Here is a 5853-nt window from a genome sequence, read left to right as displayed (position 1 = left end):
CCACCATGAGGCAGCATCAACTTCCGGGGCAAGAGGATCCTGAAGGAAGAGAGCTGGAGGAAGAGATACCATTTTTTGTCACACTCCACTGTCTAGCCAGGGCTCTTCTGTACTGAGCCTCATAAGAAACAAGGGGTCCAAGGAGGTCCTGGACCTGTCCCTGGGGCTTAGGAAAATGGATTGCAGTGGGGTGGGTAGGCAACAAGAGCTTAGCCAGCCAGCCATCTGAGTCACAAGGCCATGCGGGTTCTCTGGGCACTTGTTAATCTGTGGCATGTCCATGTGGCCAGGTGAAGAGTTTTCAATGCAGAAGAGCCTGGCTGGGCTCATAGATCTGTGCCCCCATTCTGAGGGAAATGTCCCAGGTACCACTTTAACCTGTCTTCCCAGACATTCCACTGATCTGATCATGTATAAAACTCTTGGACAGGGTAGCTGGCACGGTAGCCTGGATCTAACCCAGCCAGGTGTGAGCTCACTGGAAACTATCTGCTTTATCAGTCCCCAGGGCTGTACCAGGCTTGGTGTGTGCATCACCTAAGGTGCAGAGAGGTCTCTTGGCACTCACTGGGCCTCTTAGTAGCACTTGGTGCAGATGCAACAATGGATCTGTCTGAGAGGAGACATCCCAAAGTTGGCCTCTTGGCTCCTAGTGAAAGCCAGAGAGTGAGGCCATGATCAGCCTTTGGGTAACAGTACATTGTGGCCAATGGCTTTGTATGTGTGTCAGATGCAAAGGTAGGATCAGCAGACTCCCAAACCAGCGTGGCAAGACAGAGCACTCTTGCCCTTACCTCCACTGACCTCATTCTCTATACAGTCAGGGTGGCCTTTGCAAATGGATCAAATCTCCAAACCTCCAATGGCTCCACTTGCTCTCCATATAACCCCTACCTCCAGCCTGCTCCCTGGAGCTCCGGACCTTCTGGATTTCCAGGATAGCGCATGACAATCATTCATCATTGGTCCAAATATGGCCCGCACTTCTCTTTGTTTTCAGTGTGTGGTAAGCACCTGTCTGTCTTTATGAAGCGTCCGATAGTGCCTGGACCTAGACAGCGACCTCCCTGGGGGCCCATCTGCTCACATTTCCTGATCCCTGGTGTCCAGGGTCCTGAATCTGGGAGCCTCATGCGACTGTTTGCTCTTTTAGGTTTCATCACATCTGCTCCTATTCCTAAAGGGTCTTTTAAATGATGTTTTAGGCTGTGGTCTTTGGAGCCAATATTTCCTTGGAAGAGGATGCTGCTCACACGCTGTGTGGGTGGCAATTCAATTCCTGTATAAACTTCCTGTTGAGCACCCCAGGGCTCTTATACTCTCTCACCAGCACTCCCACAGGCTTAGCTGGGGGGTGGGGTGGGATTCTATCCCTGTCATCCCACCCTCCCTCTTCTTCCCCTCCTCTGAGGCCCTTTCCGCCCCTTCCCTCCCTGCCTGCTTGTTCCTGGTATGTCTCTTCCTCTGCTCCCTCTCTCCCTCCCTCTGTTCCTCTCTCTCTCCCTTCCTTATTTCTGTCCTCCTCCCCTTTCTTCCTTTTTGCTGTTCTTGTCATCCCAGTGTCAGCTCAGAGTTGTTGTTTCAGACACTCGTTCTACCCCACCTGACACTGCAGCATCTAGGATCAGGACTAGTGAGCCCCCAAACCTTCAGGACTGGTCTCAGAACAGGGCTGTGCAGATATGGCTGGAGCTCTGGGAGACAGGGTTACCCGCAGGGTAACTTGCAGGGATACCCAGCGAGTGATGAGGTTTTAGGGCATCTATGGGAATGCTCTGCTAAGGGGACCAGGGAAGGTAGAGGCAAAAAAGCCTAGCACATTGGAGGATGCTGAGGTGATCCCGCCGCCACACAGGGTTGATACAAGGCAAACATTCTCCCCACATTTATCCCTCAGAACACAGGAGCTGTGTGTATTTGAGGCTTTACTGCATGTGGTGAGGCTCTTGTTTCTTTAGTTTGAAACTCAGTTCTGACTGGGACGTTTGCTTGGTCTAAAACCACCCAATCTTCCTAGAGTATGTCTAAGGTACCTGTGAAACAGGAGAAGAGCCTCTAAGGAGACTCATCCCTTCAGAGTGGGGGTGGCTTAACAATTTGGGATGCATGGTGAAGGGAGTGTGTGCTTTCCTTGTGAACATGGGGACTATGGAGTTCAGGGTCCACCATCTTGTTCTTCAGAGGGGAAACTGAAGCCTGGAAGATGAGTGAAATCCCAGGGCTCAGGAGACCCAGGCTTATTTAGGACAGGGACCCAAGCAGAAGGGACTGCTGCCTTGACTTCAAAAGCTCTGATGATTTCAGAGACCCCAGCTTTGGAGCTAGGAGACCCGAGCTCCAGCTCCCAGCAGCCTATGGTCTTGGGCTGGTCACTTCTTCCCGTACACCTGCTCCCTTCTCTCCTAAGTAGAAACACCACACCCTCCCTCAGATGCTGTGAGCCTTCTGCAGAACTGTGAGTGTGGGGTCCAGGGATGTGAAAGGGACACTGAGGTGAAGACAGCTTCTTCCTGAGGTGGCTTTTGGTGCAGCAAGATGTGAGCCTCACATGGGAGAGCAGAGCCCGAGGGGGAGGGGCTGTGTGGCCGCCTATTACACTCACAGCCCTCACTTCAGTGAGCCAAGAGACACTCACCATGGGAACATGTGTTTGCCACCACAGACTTTGAATGTCTTGTAAAACTCACAATTTGTTCAAAAGAATAAACAGCAGGAAAGAGGATACACAGCCTCCATCCAGAACTGGTTGGGGGCGGGGAGCAGCTCCAAGGCTGGTTTCCATTTAAACCACATTTGGAACGGCTGTTCGTTCTTGTGGAACTCTGGTCTGGGAAAGCCCTTCCCAGCACAGACTGGATACTCGGCCTGGGACACAGAGCCTCGCTTCCATGTGTAAGACATGGCTAATCATCAGGTGATTATATGCCATGCAGGCTGGATACATGCAAATCCCCCTGGTGGAGCAAGCGAAGGAAGGCATAGCTGTCAACTCCTCTAGGAGGCAGGTGTGAGCGCAGGCCGGCTCATCCAGCAGAGCAGCCTGGGATAGAAGAAGTCTGGGATCTTCGAGTTGGGGCTTCTAGCCAGCTAGCAGAGGCAAGGGGTGGACTGGAATCAAAATAGGGATAGATGAGACATAAATGGGTCCTGGATAAAAAAGTGTCAGGTGTGAAGGCTCTGAGGTGGGTGACAGGCTTTCATATCCAAGGTTCTAAAGGAAGAAAGCAGGGCCTGGATTCACAGGGTGAGCTACACATCCCAGGCAAAGGAAAGTCTTCTCAAGGGAAATGATGCTTGGTGTTGAACACTGAGAAAGTAGGCTCTTAAGTGGGGCTGGAGAAATGACTGCACACAAGGGTACTTGGTGCACAACCGTGCCTGAGTTAGAGTTCCCAGATCCAGTGTTAAAAGCTGAGCCTGGCCACCATGCCTGTAGCCCCCCAGGTTAAGGGGGAAGAGTGGAAATGCAAGGTTGCTGCAAAGTCCATGGTTGTGGCTTAGCTGTAGAATCAGAGAGAGACCCTTTCTCCGAGGGATAAGGAGAAAGTTGTAGAATAGGGCATGCGATGGCCTCCTCTCCCCTCCTCATTGTATGTACCACAGGTACACATACCGGTACATGCATCTGCACCCCCACACCCCTTCCTACTGCACCCACAAAGAAGCCTTTTAGCACTGTCAGAAGCCCTGGGCAGGAGGTACAGTATCTCCTGGTGTTGAGGGTGGCTTGGCATGGTTTGGAGTTGGTGTGTGGAGAGATCTTGAGGGGTTAGAGCTGGGCAGACTCCCCTCCCTGTTGCTAATCAGGGGGACCCAGAATATCTTCTATTCCATCTTCAGGAGACTCTGTCAACCCAGGATGAAGGACAGCCAGGAAGGTCATAAATGTGCCATTTGTTGTGTGGCTCTGGTGCCCCTGTGTCACTCAGGGAATGTCCAGGTTCATTCTTGAGGGAGTTTCAGCCGAGAACTATGACAAGGCCTGGTCCCTGACTCGAGAGACAAGAACACAGGGAAAAAGTCTTAGATGTGGAGTTGGAGGATGGGCAGCTATCTGGCAGGGCAGGATGGGGCTGAATCCTGGAGTTAAGCCCAGGAGGGCAAACCACACTGAGAAGGATGCCCCTGCCAGCACAGGACAGGAGAGGGCTGTCTTCAGACAGGTGCAGCCTGGGAAGGATGTAGCCAAGCAGGAGTGGGGCAGTGCTTCCAGGAAATAGGTGTCAAGCCGCTGAGATGGGACTGTGCAGTGCCCACTGGATTTAGGAATAAGGACAGGTTAGAGTTTTTCTGTGGGGCAGGAAGGAACCATGAGTAAGTGTGACTCCATCTTCTAAAAACTGAGCTGGAGGTCAGGCCCTCCGGGGCATGGTTTTAATTTCAGCCCAGGAGGCAGAGGTAAGCAGATTTCTGTGAGTTTGAGACTTGCCTGGTCTAGAGAGTTCCAGAACAGCCAGAGCTTATTAGTGAGACCCTGGCTAAAAATATATATATATTTTGAGCTAGAAGTGGCCAAATAGTAATAGGTGGTAAAGAAGTCTACAGTGTATGCCTGTGTGTGTATATGTTGCTGTGTCTGTGTGTGTCCATGTATATATGTGTACGTGTATCTGGACATGTATGTGCGTTTATGTGTATGTGTGTCTTCATGTGTATGTATATATGTGTTTATAAGTGTGTGTATCTGCATGTGTGTGTTTATGTGTATGTGTGTATATGTGTATCTGAATGTGTATGCATATGTATGTTTGTGTGTATGTGTATCTGCATCTGTGTATGTGTATCTGCATCTGTGTGGTGTGTGTGTGTGTGTGTGTGTGTGTGTGTGTGTGTGTGTGTGTGGCCAGCTGTCACAGGTCTCTCAGATGAGGAATCTTGGAGACAAGGAGAGGAAGCTCATGTGCAGCTATCTGGCTGGGCAGGATGGGTCTTGGTGGCTGAGAGCTTAAGCAAAGCAGACTCCGGAGGGTCCTGGAAATGGCATCCTTAGTGTGGACTAGATGGAGAAGTTTCAAGTAAGGAGAGGGGCTGCATGGGGATTTACTGAGGCTAGGATGTGAACTCCAGCTCTCAACCTGCCTGGTGAGCATCAGGCATCCAAGTGGGCTCTGGGGAGGGAGAAGAGTGGAGACAGTGAAGGGAGAGTGGATCCCCTGGGGGTGGCGGGGGTCAGTGAAGGGATGAACTCCCCTGAGGTCAGGCTCCGTTGGCTCTGGAAGCCCCTTCCTCAGCACACAGTGGCCCTCTCTCAGCTCTGTACCCACAACCTAGGTAGGTATGACCCCTGTCAGGATCCATGTTCCAGTTCCCCGTGAATAATGAGTTTGTGGAGGGTGGGCTGCCTACTTTGAGGTCCTTCTGCCCAAGCTTCTCTGACTATTGGTTTGGCCCTGCTCAGAGGCTTGTCTCAAGCCACTCGATGGGCTCAGGGGCTGCAGCCCTCTGGCCAAGTTCGCTACACAGCCCAGCCCTGAGTCCTTCACATGAGCTAGGTTTCTTCCCACCAGCAGGTGCAGGCCTGTGGAGAGAGCGAGAGGAATGGCCACAAGGGGCCGCTAGGACCCAACCCAAGGCTCGCCTGAGAGCAGCCCTCTTGTTCCAGCTTCCAGTCTGCCGTGGAGCAGGACCTCGCCTGACCTTGACAGGAGGCAGATAGCCTGGGAGAAGCCCCTAGTGCCCGGCCACTTCTCCTTCCTGCAGTTGTGTTTGTTCACTCCCCACTGCCCGCCCACCGCCTCGGGGCTCCTGACTGTAAGGGTGCCTGGCCCTGGGTGCTCTGGACTTTGCTGTTGTTTCACCCTGGCTCACCCTTCGCTCCTCCTAGGAGTTTTGGGAGGAGCCTGACCACATAGA

The sequence above is a fragment of the Rattus norvegicus genome, chromosome 5, assembly GCF_021556685.1.
Source record: "Rattus norvegicus strain SHRSP/BbbUtx chromosome 5, alternate assembly SHRSP_T2T, whole genome shotgun sequence".
Lineage (NCBI taxonomy): Eukaryota > Metazoa > Chordata > Mammalia > Rodentia > Muridae > Rattus > Rattus norvegicus.
The sequence above is the reverse complement of the archived record's forward strand: the minus strand, read 5'-3'. Positions refer to the sequence as shown.